General features: G+C 45.2%; 1 long non-coding RNA gene across 3 annotated transcripts; it reads right to left on the bottom strand.

Annotated features, from left to right (window-relative positions):
* Positions 1-9,653: 9,653 nt before the first annotated feature.
* LOC140905023 (uncharacterized) lies at positions 9,654-17,152 on the bottom strand. Of its 3 annotated transcripts, none has more exons than XR_012156713.2 (4): positions 16,024-17,152; positions 15,132-15,376; positions 12,181-12,242; positions 9,654-11,029 (listed from the first exon to the last, which is right to left on the bottom strand). It is a non-coding gene; the product is annotated as an uncharacterized LOC140905023 (long non-coding RNA). The 3 variants fall into 3 exon arrangements; XR_012156712.2 differs by having other exon boundaries at positions 15,155-15,376; XR_013635189.1 differs by having other exon boundaries at positions 15,155-15,376; positions 16,765-17,152.
* Between the last annotated feature and the right edge of the window lie 471 nt (positions 17,153-17,623).

Genomic DNA, 17,623 nt, shown 5'->3' with positions numbered 1-17,623 from the left:
ATTAATCATTAACAAGTTAACCTAGGGATCCCCTTAAGCAAACCAGAATTTAAACACCTAATAAAAAATGAGCGAAGGAAGGAATGGCATCAAATGTGGGCAAACAAAACAAAAGGGGACAATTCCAAGTATGCCCAACCGTTGAAGATGTTCATCTAATCCTCTGGCGCGGCTGTACCTCCCCAGCCCCGTCCCCAGCCCTGTCCTCTGGCGGGGCTGCTATACAGACGGAGGATACCGTGCGTGGAAGGGCTGGGGCGGTACTGCACGGCGGTCAAAGACACAGGAAGTGAGTCTGCTATGCTACAAAACCAAAGAAGAAGAAGAAACAGGAGGAAGAAGCTGGGGCAGAGGCTACAGTGAACAGGAGACCCTGGCAGGAGAATCTCTACTGAGGGAAGAGTTTGGGGCTGAAGGGCCACTTGGACACTGTGAAAAACTGCAGTTAGAAAGACCTAGGAGTTTCTGCAGAGATAAAGGGCAGAGAAAGACTCCAGGTAGGAAGATCTGAGAGTGAATGCTCAAAAGAGATCAGGGAGTGGTGGAGGAGCCCAGGGTGGGCTAAGGGGAGAGACTGAGCGTATCCTGGGAAGGGCTGAAAAGCTGTGTCCAACTTCGAAACTTGACAGCAGACAGACCTCAGGCAGGAGCGGCTTTGCCCAGCCTGAATGGGGGGAGACTGTGTTTTTTTTGGAATACTATGTTAATAAAACCAGATCCCCACAAAGGGGTGTTGTTATTGGACACATAATGCTCTGTGGAGTTACTGAAGAGCCCCAAGTGAAGGGGGAACTGAGGCAGGGTACTACAGATCCACCCCAGGCCATGAAGAGGCAGTCAGGAAGTAGAAAGCTATTGCATGTAGAGTTCCAGGAGCTGAGATGATTCACAGAAAATCAAAGATTGATGGTAAATGGAAGCCTATATGTAACCCTACTTGCTCCAACTCTTCTCTCTTCCTTGGTTACATGTACCTGCTGCAGCCTGAAGGCAACACAAATCACAGGAAGTGGACTTCTCTGTCCACGCCCCTTCACCAAGACTGAGTGGGTGGTACAGGGCCAATAAACACTTTACCCTTCAGCACCTCTCCTGAGAGGTAATGGGGTTCTCTTCTCTTTGGGAATGTCTGCAGGGCAGCTGGCAGGGTTAAGGACAATAAGATGGAGTTTCTTAATTATATTAGGAACAAAATAAATCTTAGCAGTGGTATAGACCCATTCCTAGAGAGATATGCTAAAATTATTAATAATGATGCCAAAAAGGCAGAAATGTTCAATAAATATTTCTGTCCTGTATTTGGAAAGCAGTGTGATGATATACTTGTGTCATATGAGGATGATGAAGTACTTAACAGTCCATTAGTAACTGAGGAGGATGTTACAGGTAATTGGGTGAAATTTAATGGCCTGTGATATATACAGGAAGTCAGACTAAAGCCTGAAGGGACCATTAGATCATTAAACTCCATGAATCACGGTATCTTAACAAAAACAAGATTTATTAAAAAAGACAATGTAATTTAAACTAAAGAAATTGTTCATTTAACATTTCTAGACACTTCTAGATACCTCTCATAAGCTAAACCAGATGGGGCATTCTCAGCCACATTACAAAGTTAAAAAGAAAAGTCAATAGCTTTAATCCCTTGAAAGCAATCCCCTCTCACATCAGACTGGCAGCTTCTCTGACTACCCTGATATCAACTCATCTGGTGATATCTTCAGGACCTGCTTAGCAAGTTTAAAAATGGTGTCCCCTGTTACATACACTGTTATCCCGCTGCCTCAGAAAGAGACATGTTTGTGCTTTGCAGGATATCAGCTCCCTGGCACCATCAGTCTGTTAGGTACCTAATTATTCATGGTTCTGCCAGCCCTTACTTGGCCTTGCTGGTAACAACAGGTGTACCCAGCCCCTGAACCCCTCTGAAATTGTCCCTTGTAGTATCCAGCCCTGTCACTGGACACTCACAGAAATTTCCAGGTTTGCTGTCCCAAAGGGAACAATATACACACAGCATGACGGGTACAACTCAGGATCAGATCCTTTATAACATCACAGCACTGAGATACATTTATAGTGAAAATAATTAAGTTTATCATCAAAGGCTAAGAATTAGGAAATAGTGAATAAGGATAATGATGGAAACAGAAATGGTTACATTAAACACAATATGTAACATGCTTCTTAGACTCTAAATGCAACTTATAAAGGCCACAAGCCTTGTCTAAAGTAATTCTCACCTAAAGCAATCTCCCAGCATCACCAACCGATATGGCTGGGATCCAACTTTCATGAATGCAAAAAGCACTGTCCTTTTTGTTTCCTCAGTGAAGGATATAGATGTGTCCTTTTGCTTCTCCTTGGTTTGTCCCAGAGTCAGGATGACCCCTGTGGTTTCTTTGGTGGTGTGTTGGCTTCAGGTTGTTTTCACAAACTCATGTTGATACTGCATGCAAAATGGGCTTCCATTGTGCTGATTTACAATGCTTCATCTACATATGAACTTAGGCAGCCAAGTGAACATACATCGCTTTGTCTGGCACAACCTTGTTGTCAATTCTGTGTAGGACACAGACTTTAAAATGTATTTTCAGGGCATATATGCAACTCCTTAAATATCTGTACATACTTCTTGCAATGATTATGAGGATTAGTGAGACATAAGCTTTTATTAGACACCTGACACCATCTGTTTTGGGTAAATCCTATGAAAGCAGTGTGTTAGGTGTAGTGAATTTGTCAGGCCTGATAGGTGTTGCTGTTAGAGAACAGTTAACCCTTTGCCAGCAGCACTGAGGGGCTCTTAGAATCACATACACATTGTAATTTCCATAACAGTTTTTGTTTTGCACTTGTAACCCAGTACTCCTGGGTGGATGATCAGCAACAGGGACTGAACTTGGCATCTCTGCACCTAAAGAATGAGCCTCTGCTGTCTGAGCTAGAAGACCCAGATCTGTTAGCTAAGAAGGTAGCAGGCTCATCAACCTCTAGCTGTGGCCCAACCATCATTACTGCTCTGAGTGGGTTACACAGTTTAAGTGGCAAATTTCTGAACATTCTAAATCTGTGCTTATGATTTTGCACACATCATCATTTGAATATGCACATGGCATTTGTCCTGGTCAGATGGTTAGGCTTCTGATTCAACTGAAAGTGCTGCGCAGGTGCCACTTTCACATGCAGATTTGGGGTTTGTGTACTGTACCCAAGAAGGTAGGTTGACAGACCATGGAAGAGTTCCAGGTGGTTCAGTACACAGCTGCCTCCCTATAAACTAGCACATGCTGACAAGAGTAAGTTACCACAGTACTCTGCTGAATACAGTGGGTGCCAGTGAAACTAGTGAGGATGGGAGATGGAATCTTTTCTACGGCTGTGGTCCAGCAGCAGAACTAATTTCTGCAGGAAATTAGAACAGCCACCAGTCTCATAGCAGCAAGACAAAATGTAAATCTCACTTCTTCCTCTTAGGTCTCTAATGCTAATAAATAATAATACAACCTCCCAGTAGCTCAGGATGTAGGGGGAAGAGAACCAGAGATCAGATCAACCTTAATTAGACAAGCTGTGCAAGGACAAAGTACATGCAAGTGACCTGAAGAAGACCTCTGCGAAGCTTGAAAGCTTGTATCTTCCACCAACAGAGGTTGGTCCAATAAAACAAGATTACCTCACCGACCTTTCTCCCTGCAAGTATGAAGGGTTCTCAGATACCACAGCAAGGCGCACAGCAAGAATACCTAGAAAAGTAAAGTTGCATAATTCAGTAAGTCACAGTCAGGGCCGGCTCTAGGCCCTGGTCTACACTAAGACTTTAGGTCGAATTTAGCAGTGTTAAATCGATGTAAACCTGCACCCGTCCATACGATGAAGCCCTTTATTTCGACTCAAAGGGCTCTTAAAATCGATTTCCTTACTCCACCCCTGACAAGTGGATTAGTGCTTAAATCGGCCTTGCTGGGTCGAATTTGGGGTACTGTGGACACAATTCGATGGTATTGGCCTCCGGGAGCTATCCCAGAGTGGTCCATTGTGACCGCTCTGGACAGTGCTCTCAACTCAGATGCACTGGCCAGGTAGACAGGAAAAGAACTGCGAACTTTTGAATCTCATTTCCTGTTTGGGCAGTGTGGCAAGCTGCAGGTGACCATGATGGAGTCCCAGAATTGCAAAAGAGCTCCAGCATGGACCGAACGGGAGGTACGGGATCTGATCGCTGTATGGGGAGAGGAATCCGTGCTATCAGAACTCCGTTCCAGTTTTCGAAATGCCAAAACCTTTGTCAAAATCTCCCAGGGCATGAAGGACAGAGGCCATAACAGGGATCCGAAGCAGTGCTGCGTGAAACTTAAGGAGCTGAGGCAAGCCTACCAGAAAACCAGAGGGGCGAACGGCCGCTCCAGGTCAGAGCCCCAAACATGCCGCTTCTATGATGAGCTGCATGCCATTTTAGGGGGTTCAGCCACCACTACCCCAGCCGTGTTGTCTGACTCCTTCAATGGAGATGGAGGCAACACGGAAGCAGGTTTTGGGGACGAAGAAGATGATGATGATGAGGTTGTAGATAGCTCACAGCAAGCAAGCGGAGAAACCGGTTTTGCCGACAGCCAGGAACTGTTTCTCACCCTGGACCTGGAGCCAGGTACCCCCCGAACCTACCCAAGGCTGCCTTCTGGACCCGGCAGGGGGAAAAGGGACCTCTGGTGAGTGTACCTTTTAAAATACTATACATGGTTTAAAAGCAAGCATGTGAAAGGATTAATTTGCCCTGGCATTCGTGGCTTTCCTGGATGTACTCCCAAAGCCTTTGCAAAAGGTTTCTGGGGAGGGCAGCCTTATTGTGTCCTTTATGGTAGGACACTTTACCACTCCAGGCCAGTAACACGTACTTGGGAATCATTGTACAACAAAGCATTGCAGTGTATGTTTGCTGGCGTTCAAACAACATCTGTTCTTTATCTCTCTGTGTTATCCTCAGGAGAGTGACATATCATTCATGGTCTCCTGGTTGAAATAGAGTGCTTTTCTTCAGGGGACATTCAGAGGAGCCCGTTCCTGCTGAGCTGTTTGCCTGCAGCTGAACAGAAATGTTCCCCGCTGTTAGCCATGGGGAGGGGGGAGGGTTGAGGGGGTAGCCACACGGTGGGGGGAGGCAAAATGCGACTTTGTAACGAAAGCACATGTGCTATGTATGTAATGTTAACAGCAAGGTTTACCCTGAAAGAGTGTAGCGACTGTTTTATAAAATGTGTCTTTTTAAATACCGCTGTCCCTTTTTTTTTCTCCACCAGCTGCATGTGTTTCAATGATCACAGGATCTTCTCCTTCCCAGAGGCTAGTGAAGATTAGAAAGAAAAAAAAACGCACTCGCGATGAAATGTTCTCTGAGCTCATGCTGTCCTCCCACACTGACAGAGCACAGACGAATGCGTGGAGGCAAATAATGTCAGAGTGCAGGAAAGCACAAAATGACCGGGAGGAGAGGTAGCAGGCTGAAGAGAGTAAGTGGCGGGCTGAAGACAGGGCTGAAGCTCAAATGCGGCAGCAGCGTGATGAGAGGAGGCAGGATTCAATGCTGAGGCTGCTGGAGGACCAAACCAGTATGCTCCAGTGTATGGTTGAGCTGCAGCAAAGGCAGCTGGAGCACAGACTGCCACTGCAGCCCCTCTGTAACCAACTGCCCTCCTCCCCAAGTTCCATAGCCTCCACACCCAGACGCCCAAGAACACGGTGGTGGGGCCACCGGCCAACCAGCCACTCCGCCACAGAGGATTGCCCAAAAAAAGAAGGCTGGCATTCAATAAATTTTAAAGTTGTAAACTTTTAAAGTGCTGTGTGGCATTTTCCTTCCCTTCTCCACCACCCCTCCTGGGCTACCTTGGTAGTCGTCCCCCTATTTGTGTGATGAATGAATAAAGAATGCATGAATGTGAAGCAACAATGACTTTATTGCCTCTGCAAGCAATGATTAAAGGGAGGAGGGGAGGGTGGTTAGCTTGAAGGGAAGTAGAGTGAACCAAGGAGCAGGGGGTTTCATCAAGGAGAAACAAAGAGAACTTTCACACCGTAGCCTGGCCAGTCATGAAACTGGTTTTCAAAGCTTCTCTGATGCGTACCGCACCCTCCTGTGCTCTTCTAACCGCCCTGGTGTCCAGCTGCATGTAACCAGCAGCCAGGTGATTTGCCTCAACCTCCCACCCCGCCATAAACATCTCCCCCTTACTCTCACAGATATTGTGGAGCACACAGCAAGCAGTAATAACAGTGGGAACATTGGTTTCTCTGAGGTCTAAGCAAGTCAGTAAACTGCGCCAGCGCGCCTTTAAACGTCCAAATGCACATTCTACTACCATTCTGCACTTGCTCAGCCTGTAGTTAAACAGCTCCTGACTACTGTCCAGGCTGCCTGTGTACGGCTTCATGAGCCATGACATTAAGGGGTAGGCTGGGTCCCCAAGGATACATATAGGCATTTCAATGTCCCCAACCGTTATTTTCTGGTCTGGGAATAAAGTCCCTACCTGCAGCTTTTGAAACAGACCAGAGTTCCTGAAGATGCGAGCGTCATGCACCTTTCCCGGCCATCCCACGTTGATGTTGGTGAAACGTCCCTTGTGATCCACCAGAGCTTGCAGCACTACTGAAAAGTACCCCTTGCGGTTTATGTACTCGGCGGATTGGTGCTCCGGTGCCAAGATAGGGATATGGGTTCCGTCTATGGCCCCACCACAGTTAGGGAATCCCATTGCAGCAAAGCCATCTAGTGTGACCTGCACATTTCCCAGGGTCACTACCCTTGATATCAGCAGATCTTTGATTGCGTGGGCTACTTGCATCACAGCAGCCCCAACAGTAGATTTGCCCACTCCAAATTGATTCCCAACTGACCGGTAGCTGTCTGGCGTTGCAAGCTTCCACAGGACTATTGCCACTCGCTTCTCAACTGTGAGGGCTGCTCTCATCTTGGTAGTCATGCGCTTCAGGGCAGGGGAAAGCAAGTCACAAAGTTCCATGAAAGTGCCCTTATGCATACGAAAGTTTCGCAGCCACTGGGAATCGTCCCAGACCTGCAACACTATGCGGTCCCACCAATCTGTGCTTGTTTCCCGAGCCCAGAATCGGCGTTCCATAGCATGAACCTGCCCCATTAGCACCATGATGCATGCATTGGCAGAGAAATCTGTGTCCATGTCCTGATCACTCACGTGACCGCACTGACATCGCCTCCTTGCCTGGTATCACTCTGCCAGGTTCTGGTGCTGCATATACTGCTGGATAATGTGTGTGGTGTTTAATGTGCTCCTAATTGCCAAAGTGAGCTGAGCGGCCTCCTTGCTTGCCTTGGTATGGCGTCCGCACAGAAAAAAGGCGCGGAACGATTGTCTGCTGTTGCTCTGATGGAGGGAGGGGCGACTGATGACATGGCTTACAGGGTTGGCTTCAGGGAACTAAAATCAACAAAGGGGGTGGCTTTACATCAAGGAGTATTTCAGGCAGGACTTCACGGAGGGTTCCAATAAGAAATGGTGCACCTAAGTTATTGTTCTTATTGGAACAAGGAGGTTAGTCTGGCCTCTCATTGATACATGGCTAGATTTACCTCACTGCACCTTCTCTGTGAGTGACTGCAGTGTGACCTAGAGGAATGAGTCCCCTAGACGGGTGGGTGGGGGGAAGCAAATGAATACAAAACAAATCTGGTCTATTTCTTGTTTTGATCCACTCCATCTATCTTTTACATCTTTGGCTGGCAGCAGACGGTGCAGAAGGACTGCATGCCATCCACATCTCATGGCTGCCCGGCAGAAGATGATGCAATAGGTCTGCTAGCAAACCGTATCGTCTGCCTGCTCACCATAAGACGGTTTAATAGGACTGACTGCAGGACTAAAGAGAATGACCTGGTCAAGTCACTCCAAATTTAGTCTCTGCGCCATATCTGCCCAGGCGCTCCTGGTCGACGTGGCCAGGAGCACCTCGGACAAGATGATGACGGCTACCAGTCGTACTGTACCATCTGCTGCCACAAGGCAAGGGGTTGGTACTGCTGTGTAGCAATGCAGTACCACGTCTGCCAGCACCCAGGAGACATAGGGTGACGGTTACCTGAGTGGGCTCCATGCTTGCCGTGGTATGGCGTCTGCACAGGTAATTCAGGAAAAAAGGCGCGAAACGATTGTCTGCCCTTGCTTTCATGGAGGGAGGGAGGGAATGGGGGCCTGACGATATGTACCCAGAACCACCCGCGACAATGTTTTAGCCCCATCGGAGTGCTCCATTGTGACTGCTCTGGACAGCACTTTCAACTCAGATGCACGATTGTTTGCCGTTGCTCTGATGCAGGGAGGGGCGACTGAGGACACGGCTTACAGGGTTGGTTTCAGGGAGCTAAAATCAACAAAAGGGGTGGCTTTATATCAAGGAGTATTTCAGGCAGGACTTCACGGATGGTTCCAATAAGAAATGGTGCACCTAAGTTATTGTTCTTATTGGAACAAGGAGGTTAGTCTGGCCTCTCATTGATATATGGCTAGATTTACCTCGCTGCACCTTCTCTGTGAGTGACTGCAGTGTGACCTAGAGGGATGAGTCCCCTAGACAGGGGAGGGCGGGAAGCAAATGAGTACAAAACAAATCTGGTCTATTTATTGTTTTGATCCACTCCATCTATCTTTTACATCTTTGGCTGGCAGCAGACGGTGCAGAAGGACTGCATGCCATCCACATCTCATGGCTGCTCGGCAGAAGATGGTGCAATACGACTGCTATCCATCCTCATCTTTTGCCTGCCCGGCAGAAGATGGTACAGTACGACTGCTAGCAAACCGTATCATCTGCCTGCTCACCATAAGACGGTTCAATAGGACTGACTGCAGGACTAAAGAGAATGACCTGGTCAAGTCACTCCAAATTTAGTCTCTGCGCCCATGTCTGCCCAGGCGCTCCTGGCCGACGTGGCCAGGAGCACCTCGGACATGATGATGACGGCTACCAGTCGTATTGCACCGTCTGCTGCCAGAAGGCAATGGGTTGCTGCTACTGTGTAGCAATGCAGTACCGCGTCTGCCAGCACCCAGGAGACATACGGTGACGGTTACCTGAGCGGGCTCCATGCTTGCCGTGGTATGGCGTCTGCACAGGTAACTCAGGAAAAAAGGCGCGAAACAATTGTCTGCCCTTGCTTTCACGGAGGGAGGGAGGGAACGGGGGCCTGATGATATGTACCCAGAACCACCTGCGACAATGTTTTAGCCCCATCAGGCATTGGGATCTCAACCCAGAATTCCAATGGGCAGCGGAGACTGCGGGAACTGTGGGATAGCTACCCACAGTGCAATGCTCCGGAAGTCGACTCTAGCCTCGGTACTGTGGAAGCACTCCGCCGAGTTAATGCACTTAATGCACTTAGAGCATTTTCTGTGGGGACACACACACTCGAATATATAAAACCGATTTCTAAAAAACAGACTTCTATAAATTCGACCTAATTCCGTAGTGTAGACATACCCTAAGTTTTTTGGCCACCCCTTATTTTGGCTTTTACACATTTGCACTTTGCAATGTTTTTGTTTTGTCTGTTTAAAATAAAAAAAATGAAAACAGAGAATTTGTAGTTAGTGAAATAAAACAATTCCCTACTAGTATATTCATTTAATTTTAACAAAATCACAGTTAAAACAATTTGGGTTCAACTATACACTGTAATGAAAAACGTGAGTGTCTTCCGGTGCACCCAGTTTCTCATAAATTAAAAGAATTTATATGAACGGAATTTTTCTGGTTTTTATACTTGCATAGTCTTTTAATAATTCAGTGAAATCTAAATTTTTTGCAATGGTACTTTCAAGTGAAGTTAATGCGAGTCCTGACAAACGATTCTGAGACATGGTGGACCTCAAATAATTTTTTAGTAATTTCCGTTTTGAGAAACTGCGCTCACCAGAAGCCACTGATACTGGTAATGTTAAAAGAATGCGTAATGCTATAGCAGTGTTTGGAGTGAGGTGCTCAGGGCTGTACATCCCACCCATAGGCCCCCAGCCCGATCTCAGACCCAGCCCCACCCCCGCAGAGGGGACAGTAACCGACAAAACAGCTGGGGAGCAGGTCAGCCGTGGGGACGGGGGAGGACCAGGGGCACCCACCCAGCACTGAGCCGGTCGGGGCAGCGGGTCCCTTACTGGCCGTGGGTCCTGCTCCGATCCCGGGCTCCGCTTGGCTCCAGCTCCTCCGCCACTTGTGACACATGCGGCAGGGTGGGCGGGGGAGCTGCATCACCCCACTCCCCCCAGCAGCAGGAGGCCAGGGCAGGGACCACCCCCGACCGGGACCCCCACGCTGAGCTCACTGCCCCGCCCCCACGCAGGGGCTCATTGGCTGACTGAGCAGGGCTGGGAGCGGGGTGGGGGGGGGAAAGGATGGCCAGAACGCCACTCCTGGAAACGTGCCGCCCTAAGCACGCGCTTGCTTTGCTGGTGCCTAGAGCCGGTCCTGGTCACAGTGAGTATCTTAGCCCCTAGTGGGATTTAGTGAGGCTCACTAGGTCGTGAGTCACTGGAGTATAGTTGTAAATAGTTATAAAATAGCATTTCAACAAAAATACTGAGGTGGTTTTGAGATGGGGAGTGGGGAAGTGAAATTACCCAGGTTATTGCAGATCCTATTTAGGACAGAGGAAATGAAAATTGAACAAAAAAACCCAAACAAACAAACAAACAAAAAAACGGCTGGAAAGGATTCCCCTCCCCTGCTTTAGTAAACCATTAAAAATATGAAACCAGCACAGAGCCATTGGGTCTTATCTGCATTTTATCTTCTACCCATTGTGTGCTATAGTCTTCACTGGTGAAGTAGTTTAGTATTTTGTTAAGCCTTCTGCAGGTTCTGTAAGATGGGGAAAACATATTGTAATGCAGGTTCTCTTCATTGTCTTCAGGATCTTACAAATCCCACTACAGGGCTTTCCACTTTTCACATTCTCTCAGATCAGATTTGATTCGAATTGAAAGATGCAGGATGCCTGCAACAACAAGTAAAGTCATAAAAAGCTGTGACAAAGCTGAAGGAAATAGTAAAATTTAAAAACTCAGCATTTACACACTGCTTGGCCTTTATTCCTGTTGATTTGCCACATCCCATAGCAAAGGATTTCTGGGATAAATTAACACCAGTGAGGGTTCAATGCAAAGACAGAGGTGAGACCATGGCCCTATATAGTAATATTAAGGCATATATCCACTGTAGGGTGCAGCTATTGAAAGACAACCAGATGCTTGAGTAGATCAGGTATTCTATCAAGGAGGGGGCAGTGATACACATTCTCTGTGGGAGGACAATGGTGTCTTTATGATATCGCTGTCCAATGCATATGTTCCTTTGTACCTGGACAGACTTGGGACTTCTCTGATATTGCAACATTACTATATTAGGTAGAGGGAAGAGGATGGGGAAGAGAGAGATGCAGAATCTCATTAAAAATTAACACAGTTTATATATTCATAGTGGTAAGTGCCTCATGAAAGAGACCATGTTGTATCTATCTATAAAGTGCCATACGCACTGTCTGAGTTATAATCCATGAAAATGCCTAACTTAATGTATCTTTTAGACGTCCAATCCTAGGCAGCAAACGGTGAATAATGAAAGGTGTTTGCTTCCTTCTTTTGTAAATTGCACAAAGTTAATTATACTCTATTATTAATCAGCATGACAAGAGGGTATGAATAATGGTGATTTAATTTTGCACAGTGTGGTGTTAGATAGATGGGTAAAAGGCTGTCACTGAAATTAGGCTTGCATTGATACACCGTCATTTACAATGTGTATTTTTTATATAGTACAATTATATTTATATACAATATTATGTTGTTGCTTGTTTAGATGATTAGCAAGTAAATTTACTCAATTTATTTTGCTTATTTTATAAATGAATCTACAGTAAAAATTAAAGAAAACAAATGGTAAATGACTCTATATACACACATGAGAGAGATGGAAAAGCCAACTACTCTATCGGTATAGTGGGAGCACTAGTTATTTTGGTGTGAGATTTTTGAAAGCCAGGTTGCACTTCTCTTCCATAATCGGAACCAAAAATATAATTTATAGGACACCAACATAATCTGAAGAACATAGAAGCAGCATCTACTAACAAAGCAGTAAGTATTGTACCATTGCATACGTCTGAATGATGTCATTACTTCTTGTCCTCTATTCTGTAGCCATGACAGCATCTAAAAACAGCAGAGATAATCAAGTGCCATGTTTATTATTTCTCATCCTTGAAACTGCAGTCTGTGATTCTGCAATGCAAAACTATTAGAAATACTGTAGACTATTAGGTACTAAGAATTATGACAGTCATCTTCTAAGAATAACACCTGGTTCTAGACCAAGGGTGGGCAAACTTTTTCCCCTGAGGGCCATATCGGGCAATACAAATTGTATGGTGGGCCATGAATACTCACAAAATTGGGATTGGGGTACGGGAGGGGGTGCAGGCTCTGGGGTGGGGTTGGTGCTCTGGGCTAGGACTGAGGATATTGGAGAGAGGGAGGAGGATCAGGGCTGGGGCAGGGGGTTGGGGTGTTGGGAGAGGCTGAGGGTGCAGGCTCAGAGCGACGCTTACCTCAAGTGACTCCCGGAAGCAGTGGCATGTCCCTTCTCTGGCTCCTACATGGAGGCGCAGCCAGGCGGTTCTGCAAGCTACTCCATCTGCAGGCACTGCATGTAGCAGCCGGAGCAGGGCCATGCTGTGGCTTCCGAGAACCGTGTTTTGCAGCCCCCAACCCAGCGCCCCAGCTGGAGCGGGGCTGACCCACGTGGTGTGGCCTCGACCCAGGGCCCTGGCCAGAATGGGGCTGAGCTGAGTGGTGTGGTTCACGGGCCAGCTTAAAACAACTCACGGGCCGTAGTTTGCCCATATCTGTTCAAGACAGAGACTCAGGCCTAGGTCTGTGCATTCCTTTTTAGGCACTAAGACCCAAATAAATAAGTCTAAATCAATTTTGGAGCTAGATGCAGTTATTTTGATTATAAATATTACACAACTAATGCATTGCACATTTAAATACATGTAAATAGGGTAGGGGCCGTGATTTTGTATCAAACCCCTACAGCTACTACGAACTCAGGAATAACTCACTGCATTTGAGAGGAAAAATGATCAAGAGATGAGGGTGCTAGCTTCTCTCTCTTAAAACAGGAGAGTAATTCCCTGCTCTGCCACAGACTTCTTATGTGATCTTGGGTAAGTCACTTAGCCTCCCTGTGCTTCAGTTCCCTGACTGTAAAATAGGGGTAATACTCCTTATCTCAGAGAGGGCTTCTGAGGATAAATACATTGCAGATTATGAGGAGCTCAGACATTATGGTAAAGGCAGCCATCAAAGTACCTAAAATAGATTAAACATAAGAATCTATTTTCTGAGACAGTGAATAATAGACAAGATGCCAAGAATGCTTGTCGCTGCCCCTGCCCGCAGTCCCATGGGGGCTACCAGATCTAACTTCAACTCACGTAGGCACTAGAAAATAAGGGTCTGACTTTAAGCCCACTGAAGTCAAAGGGAGTCTTTTGATTAACTTCAATGAGCTTTGGATCAGATCTAAATTAAAAATCTTCTGTGGCTTAACTCTTCATTCAGTTAATGAAAGTATTAACTGTTCTTATTTTTTATTATATGCTGAATGATTTTCTTTGCCCTCCGTTTTTAAATTTTTTAAACAAGCACATTTGAAGAGATGTAAGGTACCTACTACACAATTTAAAGTGATGCTATTAGATCAAATTTGCATTTGTGAAAAATTTACATTTTGAAAAACTGAGCTTTTATAAATCCTCAGAGTAACAGAAATGCTTCCCAGAGATTTTTTCTTAATTCAAAAATTCCACTGGAAACCAATTAAAATAAAATATGAACGCACACAAATTCACATCTCCCTGCAGTATTTGCAGCATGGAGAGCCTGAAATTGCAACTGACTATGTGCAAAGGTGAAAGTTATTCAGATTGAGGAAAATGCAAGGAGTAAACAGCAGAAATTGAGATAAAATAAGATATTCAGCCAGCACATAAGGAATATTTGTAATACTGTTAATTTTTGTTTTTAAATACACCGCCAAATTTTGCTGACTTGCAACCCCAGTAGCCCATAATTTTTAATTTGACATTGTCTCTGACTTGATGACAGGACAGAATACAGATGGACTTGTTAGATGTATTTTATAATGCTTCTTAGGGTTCTAACTCTCACAGCAGACCAGATTGAGCCAGTAGAGACTGCATTTCCAAAGCTTTAATTTCTTTCCCCCAAAAGTGAAAGTTTAAGAGATTTTGACAGAGCCATTATATTAGAAAACTGAATCCAGATTTCCTATGTATTTGTTAGAAATTAGATTAAGAAGCTTTAAAGTACCTATTTAACTCTGCTAGTTATACAAATGGCAGCTTATTGCTCAATGGATATGCTCACTATACTCTACATTGTATCGGCATAATTTAGTGACAAAAATAAGTTTTGATTTTTTTATACCTATTGGCAGTGACTAGCAGATTTAGGTATGGTGAGAGAACTGCTTTATTTTCTGACTCTGACTTGTTTACCAAGTTCCAACTGCAGAATCTCTATGATGTGTAGGCTAAAGAAAACATATCTTCTTTCATATCCTGGACAGAGTGTGATAACTGGCAGTTAGAAAGTCTCTGGCTGTGTCTACACTGCAGTGTAAGTCCAGGATTCAAACTCAGGCTCATGCCTAAACTCCCCTTCCACCTACACACAAATTGTGCTAAGCCAGGTTCCCAGAGCCACACCATCCCCTCTAGACTTGTGCTCTGGGAGTCCACCAAAAGTATCCCACAATCCCAGGGGCTGACTTTCTTTGTCCTGTGGACAGCCAAGTTTGTTCACACTGTAACACGAAAAATGGGCTAGAGTAGTTATATTTTGGGAGGGTGCTAGGAAGTCTGGAATATGGGTGGTTGGACTTGAGCCCGCATAATGCAGTGTAGATGCTGGAACCCAGGGTTCAATAATTCCTGACCTGGGGTTACAAATTAGTACAGATGCTCAAGCCTTAGACCAACAAACCCAGGGTTTGCTAACTTGACTTCTACTAACCTTGGATTTACATTGCAACGTACCCTCTTTCTACTTGTCAACTAGCCAAATGCTAGTTGGAAGCCACTGAAACACAAGGTGGGAAGGAGTTGTATAATTTGTATAGTCATGACCTCTTTCTATGTGCTGTCTGAAGAGTAAGTTCTGTTACATGTCCATGAACAATATCCAGAATAAAGAATCCAAAGTAAACTCAAAAGAGCTACTAGCTCTAGATCTTGCACTGAGTCCTGTGACCAGGGAAGCTGTTTGAAACATAATACATACATGCTCATTTTTGTTAGTATACAGTAGGCACCCTACACTGGTGAAAAAGATAGATAGATTAGCTAGTTCTAGTTGTGATGGGTTCCCCCCTTCGGGGTGCCAATTGGAACTGGGGTATGATTGAGGCCTCTGACCCACCAGCCTGGGCTCCCACTCACTTGGTAACGCTGTGACAAGCTGCAGACATGCTCCCGGGCTCACCCTTTCACCAGCACACAAGTAGGGAGACCCAGCTGCAGCTACACACACTGATACTGAAATCAGCTCTGAATGGGAAGGCTTAGCTAAGACACCTCCCAGTTCCTAAGGCACACACCCATTCTGGAGGGGAAACTCAAAATTATACCATCTTGCGCTGCACAGAGAACTGTACAGCATAAGCTCATAAAATTAACCCCCTCCCTCAATGTGGAGAGAGATATGCAACAGCTTTTTGCCCCCAGTTCTGATTTCCACATACTGGTTTTACACAAACCAGAACAAGTTTATTAATTATAAAAGATAGATTTTAAGTGATTATAAGGGATAGCAAACAGATCAAAGCAGATTACCTAGCAAATAAACAAAAACACAGTCTAAGCTTAAAATACACTAAAGAAATCAGATATGAGTAGCAAGTTCTCACCCTAATTGTTGGTTTAGACAGTTTGGAGAGATTCTTGAGGGCAAGCTGCACTTGCTTACAGCTTAAAACTCCAGGTGTTCCTTTCACAGACTAGAAATCCCTCTAGCCTGTGTTCAACCCTTCTCCCCCAATTCAGTCCTTGTTTCTCAGGTGTTTCCAGCTGTCATCTTGGGCAGGGAGTCAGTGAAGAAGCAGCATAATGATGTCACTCCCCTGCCCTAAGTAGCTTTTGCGTACGGTGGGAACTTTGTATCCCAGTTTGATTCCCACACCCAGTCAGTGGAAAAACCCTAGTATTCTATGATGGAGTACAGTACAAGGTGACTTGGTCACATGTCTCTGTAGGGCCATAGCAGCCATGACTCAGAGGCTGTTTGTAGCATCCTCAGAAAGGCTCCCCAGTGGAAGATTAGCATATTCTAAGACCTATTGTTCTCCCTAATGGCCCTTCCCGCCAGCCATCTAGACTGATTGCATTCTGTCTAGTGGGTGTTCCCCAAGTGTAAATACATTTGTAATAGATGAATAGACAATATTCCTAACTTCAGATACCAAAATGATACATGCATACAAATAGGATAATCATACTCAGTAAATCATAACCTTTCCAGTGATATCTCACGTGACCTATATTGCATTAAGTACATCATAGTCATGCCATAATTATATCATAATAATATCTCTATGAAGAATATGGGGCAATGTGTCATACTAGTTATTCAGACTTGGCCCACAACGTACTATTCTGCTGGTTATCCAGATTCAGAAGCCCAACTCTGAATTCTAGTTTCTCGTGCTGGCAGGTGCTAGCAGAATCATGAAGGCACTGTAGAATTGTGGGGACAGAAGGCCCAGTGTTCATGTGTTTTGCTCAGTGGCTGTCAGCAGGTGCTACAGGCATAGTCAAGACAGAATCAGAAAGAACAAGGTCTGGATTATAATGAGAATGCTCAGAGGAGCCAAATAAAGGGATACCAAACAATAAAAACATCCCACTTGGACCAACGTTTGTCTGCAGCATCACTGGTTCATGGAGGGAAGAACCTCTCTGGCATTCATCCCCAGGCAAGAGAAAGCGCACGCTCAAGCACTGGCATCTCAAAGGGAAAAGAATGAAGGAGCGAAACAGTTCACTCAACTGCAAAGGTACAAACATCAATATTACAGCAACCAATTATTCTGTAGCAGTGCTACTTCTAATTAAAAATTGCTAAGATCGTCTGGCACGCTGTGGCCCTCATTTTGCTGTAGGACACAAGGGAAGCACCACAAGGGCCGAGTTAATGCTGAATTTTTTATTTTTTGTTGCCTCATTGACTTTATAAGGTTGGTTAACCTCCTTAAAAACCTACACTGTATCAATAGGCCTGTGTCTGAATGGTATACTGCATGAAATTTCAGCTCTGTTACATCCATCCAAACACAGGTAACTCGTATCACTATTCTTAATAGTCTTGTATCTGAATGGTATACTGCATGAAATTTCAGCTCTGTTATAAATAAGCTGTGTTTTGATGGATCTATTTCTTCAACTATAAATCTCTTGAGTTATGGAAGTATGATAACAGTATTACAGTAACCTGGCCAAAAACCAATATGA

This window comes from Lepidochelys kempii, chromosome 1 (assembly GCF_965140285.1).
Source record: "Lepidochelys kempii isolate rLepKem1 chromosome 1, rLepKem1.hap1, whole genome shotgun sequence".
Taxonomy (NCBI): Eukaryota; Metazoa; Chordata; order Testudines; family Cheloniidae; genus Lepidochelys; species Lepidochelys kempii.
This window is presented reverse-complemented; position numbering and strand designations above follow the sequence as displayed.